An 18,832-nucleotide genomic window follows, 5' to 3' on the forward strand; every position below is an offset into this window, starting at 1 on the left:
ATCCTGTTGCAGTGTTATGACTGTTAAGATTAGCATACTCTCCTTCCTTATATTCCTCATATTAAACTTTTATATGCTTATGAAACAGCAGATACAGCTTTACAAAATGTTCTGTACCCAAAAGCACAGGTTAGACTGCTTTTATACACTTCATACAGGAAAAGTATAATTTCCAGGATAACGCTGCAGATTAGGTATAAAAGCCATGGTCTCTGGAAGCAGACTGGACAGTAGTTGCAAGGTGTCTCATGCAACATTTGCCTTCATCAGCCTCAGCAATGTCTTCTGCCCTCTGTCCTTATACTTCATGCCACTGCACTTGTTACATATGGTTCTAGAATCCAAGGACACACTGACCATGTCTGTGAGTAGCATCTGATTGTGGGTAGATCACTGACCTGCACATTCACTGATTAATATCTAGTGCTATGCATTATTAGGGATGGGCCTAGAGTGGCACTTAACTTCCACAGCAATTGCTCCATACAGGAGGTATGTGCACCTTAGATGTCACACATTTTGGATGTTTTGTGTACTGTGGATACAGGTAAAGTCCATTAGGGATCCTTAGGTGGATGATGTCTATCCTGCCCTAGTGAAGCAGAGTGGGCAGCCTGTTCTTCTTCAGAAGGTTCTGTAATGGTGGGTGTGAGAGTCCATTTCAACTGTAGCACTGCAGATAGTGCCACTGTGTCATCAGACTATGCCACTTGCCTGTTATCATCATCTGCAGCCCCGAGTGCTCTGCTGACAGAAGTGCTATGTTCTGTTGGACTGAACTTTCCATCAGCGGCATCTATTGAAGCAGGAAAACATATAACATTGTCTATCAACACACACACACACACACACACACACACACACACACACACACACACTTATAACTCCCTTTGCCATGCATAGTACTGCTACAACATACTTTGACATGTATACCTTGTTAAATAGTTTTTTCAGTTAAAGACCAGAGGTACCCAGAAAGGCATAGATATGCAGAGGGACCTTGGCCAGTCCTTCACTTCAAATGTAGTGCAGTTTGCATTTGGTAATTTAATGGGCATTATTAATGTGGTGTATCAGCAAATGACACATTGGTCAGTGCCACCAAGATTCCACATCTCACCAACCCCCCTCAGATATGAAAGGTCACTCCTCCAGGCAAGTGAGCTAGACCAAAATCTGTTCAGTATCAATGAAGCACTTTATTATTGCTGATCCACCTCCTGGGGTAGACCTCTCTGTCACAGTATCCCATGCCTTTTCCTTTCCATGGAACATCATGTCAGTAGCCCTTCATCTCGGTTACTGCAGATACCTATTAAGGCCATACACAGCATTCACATACTGCATGGATACTTGCCAGATCTGGTCTTGTTTGTTTGCAATACTTTTCCTAAGAAAGGGCATGCCATATGTGCAGAAGGCGTGCAGCAATACTTGGTTGTTCTAGTTATCAAACTTTTCTAGGTGTTTGTTACCTTCATGAGGCCATACTTTCATGTGCACACCTGTAGGTGAAACATTTCAGTCATTGGGTACTTAAAATATGTTTTGGATGCCTATATTTATAGCTAACCCCCCCCCCCCACATTATGAATCTATTTGTCAGCTGCAGTTACTGCTGTGCACATGCTTGTCCCCAGTTGCACACTCTAACCATGCCTCACCATGTGGACATGTAACCATAACACCCCCCACTTGCAGTATGTCATTCACAAGATTCCCATTGTACATGTTTGCCCCCCATAATCTGTAGACAGATAGTGAAGCATTATGCCAGTGGCCTGGACTCCCAGTGATATGTGCATTGCAATGTTTAGTACCATTACTGTTTAGTACCAGAGAGTTTATTGTCCTTGCTGAGGTCATTTGCCAGACAGACCTGCTTCCTTAACACTGAAATCTTTCCTTAAGTCTGTAAAGCTACAAGTCTAAATACAGTTTACTGAAATTCCTGTATTAAACAGTTGTACAGTAATGACTAGTGTTGTGCAAAATGGCTCTGGCACTTTATATTGAACTAACAAGGGACAGTCAATATGGATGTTGTACTAATATGTCTGTTTAGTACTGCTGTTTGTGAATCACTGCACATTTCACTACTCAGACATGCCGGCATTAATCACACATGTTATGGTGACACAAGGCATGTGATCAGTATGTTTGAGCATAAGGCATGTGTATGCACTAGCATTGTGGTGCAAGGCTGTATCCATTAACAGCACCACAGTGCAGAACTATGGATATACAGAAACACCATGGTATTGCACTACACTATGCATTTTTTCTACAAACGTTCATCCATCACAGAGAGCTACAATTTTTCTCCTCAAGTGGATCTGAGTGAGTAGCAACAACTATATTGGGCATTGTGAAATGCAGAGCTGGTCTGCCAGGGAGAGCAATATTTTCTTGCACAGGTATATCCAAGAATACCTGCTATAGCAGAATGATGGGTACTTGCCAAAGATGAATGCCTGGCTTGAGTCTTCTAGGACCTTGAGTGATGCCACTGCCATCACTTATACTGGACAGCAGTGCTGGCATCACTACAATACTCTAAGGCAGTGCTACCTGCTTCAGCAGAGCAGTGGGTGGCAGAGAATAGGGACATGCAACCTAAAATGTACTTTAAACATGTTTTCCTCTCTCTCTCTCTCTGTCTCACTTTAGCAGCATTATTGTATTCTGGCATTGTACATGCATTACATTTACAAATAAGAAGTCACAGTCGGCTTTTCATTGGCAGGACATTGTGATATTAACATGGTTAGATAGAATGGCTCTACTAGCATTTATAATAATGCTCTGTCAGGCCACTGTACAACTATGGCTGTGCTCTTAGGATATGCATGCAATCATTTTCTTGATGCTGTGTTGTCCTTCTGCAAGTCCAGTTTTGGAAGAGAAGGAGGTGGGACAGTGCTTACCTCAGTCTGCACCTGTTGATGTCCCTACTCTAGATCACCAGTGGTAGCCAAGCCTTCCTTTTACTAGGGAATAATTCCCTTGTTGGAGGTGGCTTGGAGGGTTCTCTTTTACCATCTATGGCTGCTTCTCAAGAGTGGTGGGTGAAGGCTGCTCTTCTGAACATTGCAAAAGTTGGTAGCTGTTGAACTCTGACTGCAAGTAGAAACCTACCTTAACAACCTGGGGATCCTTCTGATGTGGCTTGAGGAATGGTGCTACTGGCAGATCCACCCCTTAGGCCAGTGGGAAGCAATCATTCCATAACACTGACCACCTAGATGAGTGATGAATGGATTTATTGCTATCTGGATTAGAATGGTATCAAACCATGCCTTGACCCTATCCTCATCCTAATGTTTTCTTTCTCTTATGGGTCATTGTTGTCCATCCCTCCCAGCACAATTTTTTCATCTTTGTGTGGGTTTGTTTGCAGGCAGCTATCCACTGTTCACCCAGCCTTGTGTATGTCTGCCTGCACTCTCCATTTGACTGTATGTTTTATGTTTGACTGTCACTGCTACCTCCCTTCTCACTGCATTCCATCTACAACTTTGTCTCATTACATTCTTCACCTTTCCAATAGTTTCTATATATGAAAAAAAGTTCTTTCCCATAAATATAACTTACCCTTACCCACACACCTTGCATACTAGTCTTCTCTTTTCCCAGTGTTTGCTGCTTCCCCATTACCACTTTCTCATCTGCTACTTCTGCTAGAGAGGAACAAGATGCTGGCATGTGATGCTACATTGCATGATTTAGCATGCATTGAATTAGACATTACAGCCTGCCTTCCTTGCGATGTATGTCATGTCAGTCACATGCCCTATTGCAAAATAGCTCAGGCTGTAAAGCAACATATTCTCACTTCTCACTATAACACTGTCTTTTAATTCCAGCCCTTTGCTCAGGATGCCAGTCCTATTTGATGCCTTATACATGTCTAATTAGCTAGGAGATCTTTGTATAGTGATCCTCCTTGGCAGACAGACAACATTTGTATATAAAACCCCACGTATATCTAATAGAACAGTGAACTTAAGTCAATACCTGTGGCTCATATTCTCAATGTTATATTGTATTAGTAAGATATGTATTTCAGCATTTTTTAGCTGAGTGCCTGAAGTTAGCCATTTAACCTCTGCTGGGCTACTCATGGTTTACCATCACCTGGCGATACATGTCCTTTCTGCTGCTAATATTATTTAGTGCAAGTGACAAAGACTGCATTTAACATGTATTAGGATGGGGATACTAAAAAGTACCAGTTGCTTAGATACTGCCAGAGTGTTTGATCACATGATCTGAATATAGTATTGAATCTGTATCCAGAAATCATTCTTTAAAGAACATGCAGAATGATATGACTTCAAGTACCTTCTTACATATCAGAAATCATCTCTGTAATTGTTATTAAGAGTACAACAACACAGATGATGTATATTAAGAAAACAAGAAGTTCCCTGAGTTACAGATAAAGTATTATCTCCTCTAAATACTGTTTAGTACCATTTCACAATATGGTTCATTATTACAGCTGTTTCTTATGCTCTTTGAAAACATATAATTACATTCAAAAGACAACTACTGTAGTAACACATTCTAGCAAATAATGTGCTAAAGGGTTACAAAAGTTTATGTTTCCAAACAATTAGAATGAGTCTATTGGCCTTCACTGCTTTATTTATATATATAATGTAGTTCTGCTAAACTAAGCAGGGAAGTAATCTTAGACTTATTCTACTCCTGTTTTAAAACTCTCACTTTGTTTTGGATCTTCTGCAGTCAGCATATATGTATGCATTCCTACGACTGCAGATCTATACATGAAATCGGTTTCAAGAAGGCCCATACCTCCTTCAGAATAGGGAATATATAGGTTCATAGGAGGTTATTAGACCACTGGCCCTAGAGCCTTTACAAGCCTAGCCATGTTAATCCCAAGTATCCCTATTTGTTCTGTTTTGGGTAGTTCACAGAAGGAATTTATGAACAGAGTGGGTCTGTGATCAACATCGGCTACCCCTGTCCATAAGGGATAATGGTGCTACCCCAGGGGCAAGTTTGCAGTCTCCCATCCGGTTATCTAGTTTGCTTTTGAATAGGGTCAGTAATGATCTTTGTTTTACAGGAAGTCTATTTCAGAGAAACAGCAGTCTCTGGAAGACTGTCATTGTATAAGCTTGGTATACACTGATTTTTATAAATCATTTGATAGGCATGAAGCATTTTTCTTGTTTTCTTGTCCAACGGATCTAATACCTTTTAGGGCCAGTCAGTCACACCAAAACTGTAAGTTAGGACAGGGAGAAAAAATTGGTTTATAGTTTGGACTTTAGTCTGAGATTTTAGAGCTGTTTTCAATATTAATGTTAGTCTTCTAAGATATTCCTTACTAAGCTTTATTTGCATTTGTTCATGTTTTATTGTTGAATCTTTACCAATTCCCAAATATTTATACATTTCCTCCTGCTCAAGTTCTTTTATATCACATTCCTGTTCCAGTCTATTTTAGTGCTGCAACGTTCCTGCTTTAAAAGTTGCTTTTGCACATTTATCAAGACCAAATGACATTCTTAAATCATCTGAGAAAGTTTTGACCACTTATAGTTTTTATTTCAGTTCCTCATCTCATGAACAATATAGTTTTAAATCATCCAGAAAAAGAAGAAAAGTCTTTACACTTTATTGTTTTCTTAATGGGTTCAGGGCAAGACAAGCAGCTGTGACAGACAGTCACCCTGGAGTATCCCCCTTTGTATTTTTATCCCTGGAATACTAATTTGTCCTTTGTCATGGCATAACTACAAAGTGGTTCACCACTGTTTCATGGTCACTTTAATATACTTGATCAGTGCAGGGTGTATCTTATGTATTTGTAAGTACTCTTTTATCCATGAATGTGGGATGCTGTCAAATGCTTTTTGTAGTCTATCCATGCCATACATAGGTTCTTCCCCTTTTTACAGTTTTCCGTTATGACTTTAGTTAACAACAAATGATCCTTCATTCCATATGATTTTCTTTTGTTACCCTTTTGTTCTATTGCCATGACTGAGTTTTCTTCTAAATGACTATAAACTCTATTAGCATCAATTCTAGTACATAGAAGTGTCCAACCTGCGGCCCGTGGGCCGCATGCGGCCCTCAGAGCTCTTCCATGTGGCCCTCAACCTCTAACTCTAACATCAATGTACACATGGCCCAAAACACTTTTTTGTTGTGTTTTTCATGCCCATGACCTGAAACTCTAACATCGGTGTGCGCATGTGCCAAAGAATCCTTTTAGTTTTTAATTTTTTTGCACCAAAGAAGGGTTTGTGTGTTCGCGCCATTATTTCATATCAAAGAATCAGTGTGTGCTCTCGCTGAAGAGGGACTCGTGTATGGAGTTGCCGCCATTGCCTTTGAAAGGGACAGCACTTAACCTGTGTTAATAGGTAAGTACAGAGTGAGTGAGTGAGTGCATGCATGAAAGCAGAATGTTTGTGTGCGTGAAAGTAGAAGAAGAGTGAGTGTGTTTATATGTGTGCATGACAGAGAGACACATGCACAAAGAGGCTAATGACGATCAATCTACCTACTGAACACAAACAAGTTAGCTCACAAATATATCCTACATTAAAAGTACACTTTCATTAAATTGCAGCTTTCCTGACAGGGAGAGTGTTGTATTGAATATGAAATCATACCTCTCAACTGTACGGATTTTCAAAGAATGTCTGGATTTTTGCAACATCTTCCAATTTGTGTCTTTTGCTTAGGAAATAAAAGTAGTCATCCAAGGTAATGCAATTCCAGGGAGTAAGAATGAAACAGCAGCCTAGGGTTAACGGGTCAGTAGTGGATTGACTAATGTGGGACTGTAGCATATAAATTTTTTTTTTTTTTTTGACAAACAAAAAAGCACCCAATACTGTTTTGTCATTGGTGGGTTCTAAGCAGTGGTAGATTGGACAACAGTAAGCTATCTTTGGTCGATCATCAATACTGGCAAATCAGGTGGGCACAATGTCATTTGTTAAATGTTGGGGGTTTTAGTGTGTATGTGTGTGTTTGTGTTGGGAGTGCTGCAACAGTAGAGGATTATTAAAGACAGAGGCTTACAGACTGGAGAATATATGTTTCTTTGTTTCAAAACCTGATACTTGGGTACTAGGCATGCCAAAAGTAGATTTTGTAAGACATAGCTTCTTGCCATTTACAGTGGATGGATATTTACATTTAATGGACAATGTTAGCAGTATGAGTGTGGTCCTGTAGGGATCTGGAGAATGCGAAGTCTACCACTGCCAGTGTCTTGTAAAGTGACCTGGAAATGGATATTGGGATGTTACTGAAAAGGTACAGTAAGTGGGCTTAGAAATATAGTTTAATTAAGCAAAGTGCACTTGCAATTTGCAGGCCATGATTTCATTTATTTCAAGTAGTCCAGATCCTGGTAGATTGTATACCATTAGACTTGAGGTGTCATTCTGGGGAAATAAGCAGCCCTAGTTTTAGTGAAAGCTCTGCTGTTGTTTGCAGGTAGGAAGTTGCAGGATGTGAATGCAATGTGTTTTATTATTTTAATGCATTTTTCATTTCAAAGCATGGTTTTCTTTGTTGCAAAAGAAGGCAGGATTGAATGAGCCATATAATGCTTAACTGACAATGATGAGATATAAACATTATACATAATGTGTAATGTTTGCAGCTACAGTTGTTTCAATGGTGTCTGTGATGCATAACTATTTTTGGGCCTTTGTCCCACTTTTATTTTTCGCTTTGTCCAGATTTCTTGCTCTAAGGTTGAGAGGTATGGTTCCATGCTAAATCAGAAGGTTGTATTTACCTTGGAAGACTTTTCAGCATAATAATGAGAAACAGAGCTTTTTTAATATCTCTGCTTATTTCCAATATAAAATGCCATGTAACCTTGCAAATAACGTTCTTATTAAGCTACTTTAATTCTTTTGGAATTGACAGGTATGATTCATTTGGACATAAGCACTGAGTGCTAATGTGACTGATTTCTTGCAGCAGTCTGTGGTTTACTTATCACAATAACATTTCTCTGTGTGTGATCAACAGTTTTAAAGATGTTTTCCAAAATTAAATACATACGTAATAAATAAAAAATAATCCTTTCTGCACTTTGAGCTATTGACAAAGTCTGGGAATTTGTTTTTTTCAAAAGTGAAGGTTAGCATTACAGCTCAGTAAACCGTCAGTCTGTGAATAACTTCTGCACAAACTAAAATGTCTGAATGTCAAATGGCTTTACATTGGAGGGAAGTTATATGTTTACTCTAGTATGTAGTATGATCTTAGAGAGTTTACGGATTTCTTATTGATTTACATTTTGCTGAGCAGTTGTTTGTTGATTTATTGATGGTATTTTGGTGGTGGGAAATTGCATGGATGAATCCATCTCTATTATGATTTTTTCAGATATTTTGACTTCCAGACAATTTCGTTCATGGAGTGTGTGTCATGTGATTACTGAGGTTGCCTATTTTACAAGTAGGGGCTCCTTTTGTGTAAGAGAGAGATTTAATATATATACTGAATATATTTTTGCAAATAGAATTCTTAGTTAAATAGGCCCCTCTCTTCTTGGGCAAGTAGACTTGAGTAACTAATATTAGATCTTAGCCATCCAGCTAGGAAAGTTTAGTATGTGGATTTTCCATCCGGTTTGATGAAGGCTATACTACTTACTCAAGAAGTACATTTATGGCTATCCAGCCAGTTGTGTTGCTGAACTACTTTGTTTGACAATGAGAGGAGCTTTTTACAGAAGTTGAAGGTTTTTGTGTCAAGAGCCTTTCCATACAAAGTGGCTTGTTTATGTTGCAATGAAGGCTGTGGTCTTTGTAGTGAGCGTTTTAAATATAACCAGTACTTCTGAGGTGGATAAAGTCTCTTAAGGCAGGATCTTTCTTAGCCTGCAAAGCAAGCCAGTGATGAAATTTATAGGGGCCAGTGAGAGACAGAGGAAAGAAAGAAGCATTGTCTGTTTGGATAATAAGTGAACTCAGTCCTTTGACCTTTTTGTTAGAAATGGTTGTAGTCTTTCTTTTGGCAGGGTGTTTTGCTGAGGCAGATGCCAAGAGGAACGTTGCACTCAATAATTGCTCTTGTAAAGGAAGAATACAGGGATGTTATGACCTCCTTGTCCCTGGATGAGATAACCTTACTAATGAGGTGGGCTATTTAAAAAGCTTTCCGTACAATGGAGACAACGTGGTGGTCAAAAGTCAGGTTTCTATCAACCTGGGTGCCCAAGCACCTCACAACTGATTGCGTGCTTACAACATTGTTATTAATGTGATAATTTGTGAGGACATCACTCTCTTCAAAGGGGATGATGCATTTAGCTTGAAGCCATGTTTCTGGCACCAGTCATTTGTTTGGGTGAGACCATCTTGCAGCCTATTCAGAATTGTTTTATTAAGTCAGTAATGTGAATTCTTTACTTTATTGTAAATTTGTTGGGTTATTTTTCTGGATTATAGTATTGTAGGACTGTTAAAATTGACATTTTATGTAGTTGGGCTGCTGGAGTGGTTTTCCCAGAGAGAAATGCTAGTGCTGTAGTAAGTATCTGTTTATTTGTAAAAAAAAAAAAAAATATATATATATATATATATATATATATATATATATATTAACTAAGATGTTAGAGTTAACTGGTAGATTTGAGAATTAGAATTTTAAGGCAAATATTAGGCATTTATTACATTTATTCATTGTTCGAATGCACCTACAGTACAGCCAGGAGGTCGACTTTGGTCTCCCGTGACAGCGAAAGAGTTAACTATATGATATATTCTATATGCTGCCCCAAGACAATTTCTGTTCAGTCAATGCGGCCCCAGCAAGCCAAAAGGTTGGACACCCATTGCCAGAAGGCATGTTATCGGTCTATAGTTTTTAGGATCGTTCACAAGTTCGCTCTTAAGAAGGAGCATTGTTTTTCCTGTTGTTAACAATGTTGACATCTGTTTGGGGTGCGCATATAAATAATTCTTACTCATGGCTAAATCTTCATGCAAAGATGTTATTACTTTTATCTAGAAGTGAGGTACTGCATCTGGGCCTGGGGATATCAAGTTAGGAGCTTTCCTTAATTTTGTTTCAATTTCTCTGGACATTACTTCATCACATTTCGTATCCTGTACATTTGAACTTCTTATTCATTCTTTTACCACTTTTATTCATTTAGCATCTTTATTATGTTACACAGGATCTCATAGATATTTCTTCAAAATGTGTCTATTTCTTCTTTTTTGGTGGTGTTTTGATTCCTTTTGCCCCCTCCCCCATTTTCTATAACATTTTTGGCTCATAAATACATTGCTTATTTTATACTTTTCCTTTTCCTGTTTATCTGTATATCGTCTATGTTTTTCTGCCTTTGCTGATATCTTGAATTTATTATTTGCAATGATGTATGACAGATCCTAATATCTTATGATACTGCATGTTATTTTTATCATGTTTACTTTTCTGAGTATTTTTGTTGATCTGTTCCCTCTTCTGTACTCCTCTAACAGTGACACTTCTTGTCGTAATTGTTTTATAGTTTTCTCTATTTAATACTTCCATGACAGTCATTTGTTCTTTTCCTTTCCCTCACTGCCCTGTGTTTTTGTGGTAAGACTTTATCTGTTATTAATTTAGCTGCACAGTGATATATCCTATTTAAAGCTGTACTATCACATGAGCTTCTATGAATAGTCTGGATTACTGTATTACTGTGTTCATTTATTTTATCAAACTTCTAACATTTTGGGTCTTATTGACTTTCTGTAGTCTATTTCCTTCATTGATCTTAGGTTCATAGGTTCATACTAGGCTATCTGCCCTGGGACATTTATAAGCCTAGCCCGAGTGTGTTTGGCTTTCTCCACCCTTTGATTTGAGTTTACTGTGCCCTTTTTAAGGTTAGTTTACTGTGCCTCTGTCTAATAGTGACACAGAAGTAATCCCCAGGGTAAACCTATGATCCCCCATCCACTCATCAAGATTCCTCTTGAAGAGAGTCAGTGAGGGGCTCTGCCTACCATGGACTGGGATTCTATTCCAGAGCGAAGGGAGCCTCTAGGTTATGAATCTGTCCCTCCAGCATGTTCTATTTATTTCTGTGCTGAGGTTCAAGTCCCTCGAGCGCGTGGCTCTAAGAGATTTGGATTTTCTGAGATGGAGCATGTCCATTAATTCTGGGTTGGACTTAGCTTTATATGTCAGGCATAGATCGCCTCGAAGTAGGCGGTATGCAACTGAGTAGAGCTGGAGTTTTTTTAATCGAGCAGCATATGGCATCTGTTTGAGTCCCTTGATCCTCTTTGTGAGGTACTTTTGGGGTCTTTCTAGTTGCTGCAGGTGTCGGGTAAGGTACATCCCAAAAGGGGCATTGTATTCTATTATGGGCCTGATGAGGGATGATTAAAGGGGCACGATGACCTCCCCTGATCTAGACGTGAATCCTTTCATGATAAGGTGGGCTATGTAGAAGGTCTTTCTAACCACTTTGGCAATGTGGTTGTCAAAGGAGAGATTACTATCAACTTGGGTCCCCAGGTCCCTAATTACTTCCTCTGTACTTAATGGGTTACCACCTATGTGGTAATTTGTGGGCACTTTGTTTTTGCCAAAGGGTATGACTATACACTTTTTGGCATTTAGCTTTAGACCATGGCTCTGGCACCAGTTATCCATCTCTGTGAGACCTTTTTGAAGGATGCTCATGTCAGCTGGAGAGTCAGTTATGGTGAACATCAAGATAAAAAACTTGTAACAAAAAAAATCCCAGTAGCCTTGAATCCTTGGAATTAAAATGACATCTTTATTTCACAACAGGACCACGAAACCAAAACATGATAAAACAAAGTTGTGGAACTAAGCGCTTTCACCCTCACGTCCTAGGGCATCATCAGAGTACAAATTAACTGGAGAGCACATCATCCCTTAAATACAAACACTAATTGATTAATTAAATAAATGAATGATAATGACATAATCTACTGATCAAGCAATAATCCAATTTATATGATAAAACCTGTTATATTTTTAAAAAAAACAAGTCCATTGAAATGTTGTTTAAAAATGTAGTGTCAGATGTAAAATACATTTTAACATACACCAAGATTTGAGTGTTTAAAAACTCAGAGTCCGTGCACAGTATATTTGTGTAAAAACTATATAAACGTCTCAAGTATATTTGATGTCAGGGGAACAGTACAAAAAAATTGAACAAGGTATCAAAGTACAAAGCATGGCATTTCCATGTAGATTGATAAACTGTGTTATAATAATTATGATAGTATATATTACAGTACTTGATTGTGTATATGTACCAAAATAATTACTATAGTTAATTTTTATAAATAAATATATAAATATATATTTAAAATAAAAATCTAAAACTTTTTAAGAATCTAAAACTTTATAAAAAGTATAAAAAGTGTAAAACATTTTTTTATAAAAAGTGTAAAAAATTTTGTTAATAATTTTTTAACAATAGGTGTGACAAAATCACAAATTTAATTTTGACAACACATTCAGTATAACCATAACGTAGTAAAAAAAGGTGTATAGTGTAATAAAGTAATGTAATGAAATAATGTGTTGTGTGAACTGGGTTGATAATGTTATATATATATTTATATAAATGGTAGTTAATTTTTGTTATTAATAAAAAACTTCTCATAAAAAACTTTTCTTAAAAACTTGTATTAACAAGAATTGAGGAGTGACATATAATATCCTATTAATAGTTACAAAATCGCAAATTTCCATAATCAGGGTGGTTGAATAACTGTATTGATACTAATAGTTGTGTTGAATATCGACAAAATTGAATACCTAAAGAAAGATAGCTGTGTTGTTCATTATATGAACTGAGATTTTAACTTCAAAATACTAGCTATAGATATTTGATCGTTGATTCCTGGATCCTTACTTGCGTTCAATCTAAGTTGCCAAAGACATTCTTTGGCCTCTAGTAAACTCTTAGTATCACCTCCTTGTTGTACATTAAAATGAACAATTCTGTCAATTACAAAAAACAAGAATTTTTTGAAATTAGGGCAACAAGTGCTATGAATAAATAGAGCACTAGTCTGCCTGTGATTTCTGATGTCGCTAACATGCTCTATAATTCTTGTTTTCAACTTTCTGTTAGTTTTCCCTACATAGAAAGCTGAGCATGCTGTGCAGGTGGCGATGTATACCACCATGGCTGTGTTACAGTCACATGCTCCTGGACACCTAATAGTCCTATCATAATTGATGATTGAGAGGTAGGGTCCATTATTAATGAACCTACATAATCGACATGCACCACACTTGTTCATCATAGATTTCTTAAATAAGTCACATTTCACACTGTTTTCAAAAATACTTTTAAGACTTTGTCCTTTACTAAAGGTAACCTTTGGTTTGTTACCTAAAACATTAACCAGTTCTTTGTTAGGTCCTATAACAATATTCCAAGAGTCATATATTGTTTTAAAAAGTTGGTCTGATTTTTCATTATATGGAATGACTAATGTATCGTGTCCTATTCCCTTAGGTTTGGGTACATCCTTTGGATTTAGTCCGTGTCTTAAAACTGATTTGTATAGAACCGGTCTATTCATCCAAATGTCATTACCTATATTGTTGACCAATTCCTCTGGATAGGCTCTACTTGTAAACATACTTTTTAGTTTTTCAAGCTCCATGTTAAACGTATCATCGTTACTCACTATCCTAGACAACCTCACCATCTGTCCCTTAACTAGATTTCTTTTCTGGTGGGCTGGATGACAACTGTCATAGTGTAGAAAAGAATTGGAATATGTCTTTTTCCTGTAAATATTGGATTCGAATGTGTTGTCCTTCAAAGTAATTGTAATATCCAAGAAATTAATTGTGTTAGAAGAAATGTGACTAGTAAATTTTAAGAAATCAGTTGTGTGTTCCAAAAATAATATAAATTCATTAAATTGAGCTTCAGTACCTTTCCAAAAAATCAAAATGTCATCCAAATAACGTAGGTATAGTGAAATATTGTTCCAGTGACTACTAGTAAAAACATATTCATTCTCCCATGCTGCCAAAACAAGGTTGGCATAAATGGCGGCACATTTTGCGCCCATGGCCACTCCTTTTTGTTGTCTAAAATACCTACCATTGAAATAAATAAAATTATTCTCCAAGACCAGTTCTAACATTTCAGAAATCAATCGATTCTCATTTCTATTGTTGAAATTATATGTGTTCAGGCATTTTTCAAACATCTCAATACCTTCCTGATGTGGAATTACAGTAAAGAGATTAATTACATCCACAGTAGCCATCACAAAATCAAAGTTGACTTCAGTACTATTAATAAACTGTCTTATAGAGTCCAAACAGTGCCATGAATCCTTTACTATGTGTGGTAACCTAGATAATACATCTTTACATTTATAGTCAATATAGGCTGCTAAAGCTTCGGTCTTAGAACCAATTGCAGAGACGATTGGTCTAAATGGTGGATTGTCGGTGTGTTTGTGAATTTTGGGAATTCCAAAAATAGACGGTGTTCTTGGAAATTCTACCGATATATAGTTGTAAACAGATGAATCAATCCTTCCATCCATTAAATATTCATAGGTTAACCAATCAATTTTGCCATAAGCTTTGTTTACCTCATGCCTACTTACTTTTTCATATGTTACCTCATCCTCTAAAAGTGCAAGCATTTTGTTCTCATAGTCAACATTTAACATGATGACCACCCCCCCCCCACCTTTATCAGGTTTCATTATTCTAAATTGGTCAGAATTTTTTAATTCTTGTAGACAAAATTTTTCAGCTGATGTTAAGTTTTGCTTAAAAAAGTTGTTCTCATTTAATGTTCTTCTAAAATGTGTTTCACAAAGCCTTTCGAAAACTTGTATCATGTAATTCTGGGGTGGGATGAAAGTGCTGTGACGTTTTAATGTAAAGTGGTTTGAATCCAGAGATGAATTGTTTGAATCCTGAAAAAATAATTTTAAATTTAAAAGCCGGGTGTATGTTTTTAAGTTAATTAAAACCTTACCAATATCCAATTTGAAATTTGGAACAAATGTGAACCCAGTTATGTTATGGTGCCCAGTTTGCAGTCATCTGCAAACTTTGTCAGCCACAGTCCTCCCGTGTTAGCTTGTACCCCGGAAATATATATATATACCAAACAAGAGAGGTCCAAGGACTGAGCCTTGTGGGACACCACTTGTAACTGGTTTTGAGTCTGACATGACTCCAGCAACACTGACTCTGTGGGTTCTGTCTTTGCACCAGTTTGCAACCCATCTTGTGACATAGGGGTTTATATTTAAGCTGGATAGCTTATCTATGATGCCCGAGTGGGGTATTGTGTCAAAACCAAACCAACCAAGTTCTATGCGCGGGGGAGATGCACGGTCCAAACCAAATGCCACAAAACAACCAAGTAGACCAGCAAGAGTGGGTAAAAGTAATCCTTTATTGAATACAGACCGGTTTCGGCAAGTGTTGCCTTCTTCAGTGTGGGACAAACTGTCCCACACTGAAGAAGGCAACACTTGCCGAAACCGCTCTGTATTCAATAAAGGATTACTTTTTACCTCCACTTTTGCTCTTGCTGGTCTACTTGGTTGTTTTGTGGTATTGTGTCAAAAGCCTTCGCGAAGTCCAGATAGGCTGTGTGGACAACCTTCCCTTCAGCTATGGCCTTGATAACTGTTTCAAAGAAGTCAACCAGGTTCAAGAGGCAGGATCTGTCCTTGACAAAGCTGAATTGGATAGGATCTAGTGCCTGTAGGTCCCCAATGTCTTTGTTTATGAGTTCCATGATGATCCTCTCCATAGCCTTGCAGACTAGGCTAGTCAGGCTTATAGGGCGATAGTTTTCAGGGTCCGTCGAGGCACCACCTTTGTGGAGGGGGACCACTGTTGCTGCACTCCATTCTTTGGGTATATATCCTGTAGTAATGCTGAGATTGTACAGCAATTTTACGTGAGGGTTTAGTTCCTCTTGGCGTTCATGTAGGATGCAACCTGGGACACTGTCTCATCCCATTGAAGCAGCATTTTTTGCTTTGGAGAGGGTGGCTTCCACCTGAGCATCTGCGATGTTAGAGAGGCTGCACTCTGCTGGGATAGATATTTGCTCTTTTGGGGGGGGGGGAGTTTGCACTAAACCTGTCTGCCAGGATGTTGGCAATGTCTGTGGGTTCAGTGTATTTTTTGTCATTTAGAATCAACTCTGAGCATATCTGGGAGTTGCACCCCAGGTTCCTAACATAGCTAAAAAAAGCCTTGTGATTGTCTTTAGTGTCCTGTGCAATTTTTCTCTCGAAGCTGGCCTTGAGGATTTTATGAGGGATCATAATTTTTTGCTAGCACTGATCAGAGATGCCTTCCCTTTTAGGGATTTTGCTCTATCATGTAGTAGCTTCCTCCTTCTGTTGTACAGCTTATTTATGGCTGGAGTCCACCAGACTGGATGCCTGCCTTTGGATGATTGAGTCTTGGTTTTGTTTGGGATAGCATGATCCATGCATTCCTGGAGGTGTCCATAGAATGCGTTTATATAGGATTCTGCAGTTTGGGCCATAGTTTCCACTGGCCCGGGGGCCTTGAAGGATTCCACCTCAGTTTTGAGGAGTGTGAAGTTCGCTTCTGAGAAGTTTTTCACTATAGTTTTCTTAATGTGTCTATCCATTTCTATCAAATCAAGCAAGTCTTCCCTTAGATCATTTTCTTCCAAACTGATGGCATGTTCTTTCGTCTCCATTTACTGTGGGCATTCTACAGAAAGTTCCAGAGCATCTTCCTGTGCCATATTCTCTTCAGTTTCATCCTTTGTCATCCATTGCTCTTTCATAAGGAAACTCACTGGCCTATCACTCCACATCATTGATTTCATCAGAACTGCCAAAGTTTCCTGTTCCTTCTCTTGCTGTGCAACTCCAACTGAACTTTTATATTCATTTTCTTACCCATGCCCACATTTCTTATTCAGATGTCTCCTGGTCCTCCTGATTCTCCTTACTTGGGGAACTCATTGTTCCATCATGCTGTGATATAACCTGTGCTAGACTTTCTACACTAAATCCTTCACTTTGCAGTTATTCCACAACTTTAACTTCTATTTTTTAACTTATACTTTATTAATCATCTGTTCTATGCTCCCCCCTCTGTGATCTTATTTTTGTATTGTGAAATTTTCCATATCTGGGTGCCTGTGCTTGTATTTATGCTCAAATATCTTTGTGGCTGCTTTTTTTTGTATTGATTAATTTGCCTTTCTCCTTTGCATAAATATTGCACCATACCAGATCTCTGTTTCTTTCCATATTCATATTACTTCTTTATAACTTTAAAAAATCTCTAGATTTAGTTCTTTATATTTTTGCGCTTCCTCAGTTGCTTTTTTTCCAAATGGCCCAAGGTTTCTTGCTGTATATAATGTTTTTCATGAATCTGTTGTATTAATGAACACAAATTTGCTTTGAAGCCTTTGACAATTTTTCTTGTACAAGTATTTTTCTTTCCTCTAATTTCTCTCTTAATCTTTTTCATAGGTTCATAGGTTGGTACTAGGCTATCGGCCCTAGGGCCTATACAAGCCTAGCCATAAAAATTCCATGAACATTTCTTCCCACAATATTTACTTCCCTGGGCCCCTGTCTAGCAGGTTGACTGACATGATCCCCGGAGTGAATTTCCTATCTCCCATCCAATCGTCAAGGTTCCTTTTTAAAAGGGCCAAGGAGGTGCTCTGCTTGACATGTCTGGACAGTCTATTCCAGAGTATGGGGAGTCTCTGGGTCAGGAACCTATCCCTCCAGCATGTTTTGTTTATTGTGATGACAAGGTTTAGATCCCTGGAGCATGTGACTCTGAGGAATTGGGATTCCTTTACGTTGAGCATGTCCAACAGCTCAGGGTTTGACATGGCCTTGTATGTTAAGCAGAGATCACCTCTGAGTAGATGATATGCCACAGAGTATAGCTGGAGTTATTTTAGACAGTCAGCATAGGGCATCTGCTTTAGGCCTGTGAATCTTTTAGTGAGGTATTTCTGCGGCCTTTCCAGCTGTTGCAGATGTCTTGTGAAGTACATACCAAATGGGCATTGTACTGTGTAATGGGTCTAATGAGGGATGAGTACAGTGGGACAATGACCTCCTTTTTTCTGGATGAAAAGCCCTTAGTGATGAGGTGTGCCACATAGAAGGATTTCCTGACTGTTGTGGCGATATGGTTATCGAAAGTGAGAACACTGTCCTCCTGTGTCCCTAAGTCTCTCATCACACTTATGGTGTTTAGTGTACTGCCACCTATGTGGTAATTCATGGGTACATGGCTTTTCCCAAATGGGATAATTATACAGTTCTTGGTATTAAGCTTGAGCCTATGGATTTGGCTCCAAGCATCTGTTTCTGTAAGGTCCTTTTGTAGAATATCCACATAATTTGGGGATTCAGTAATGGCTCCTAGTTTGCAGTCATCTGCAAACTTTGTTAGCCAGAGTCCCTTAGTGTTGGCCTGTACTTCAGAGAAGTAGATAACAAACAAGAGCGGTCCCAGGACTGAACCCTGAGGTAATCCACTTGTCACTTGTCTGGAGTTGGATTTGGAGTTGGCTACTTTTACAGTCTGGGTTCTGTCAGTAAGCCAGTTGGCAACCCATCGAGTGACATAGGGATTTATGCCCAGCTTATTAAGTTTATCTATGATTCCAGAGTGAGGAATGGTGTCAAAGACCTTGACAAGGTCCAAATAGGCTGTGTGGACTGCCTTACCCTCGTCCACAGCTCTGGAGACTGATTCAAAGAAGTCAAACAGGTTCAGGAGACAAGATTGGCCCTTCACGCAC

The sequence above is a fragment of the Protopterus annectens genome, chromosome 6.part1 (genome assembly GCF_019279795.1).
Source record: "Protopterus annectens isolate FY-2018-M chromosome 6.part1, PAN1.0, whole genome shotgun sequence".
Classification (NCBI taxonomy): domain Eukaryota; kingdom Metazoa; phylum Chordata; order Ceratodontiformes; family Protopteridae; genus Protopterus; species Protopterus annectens.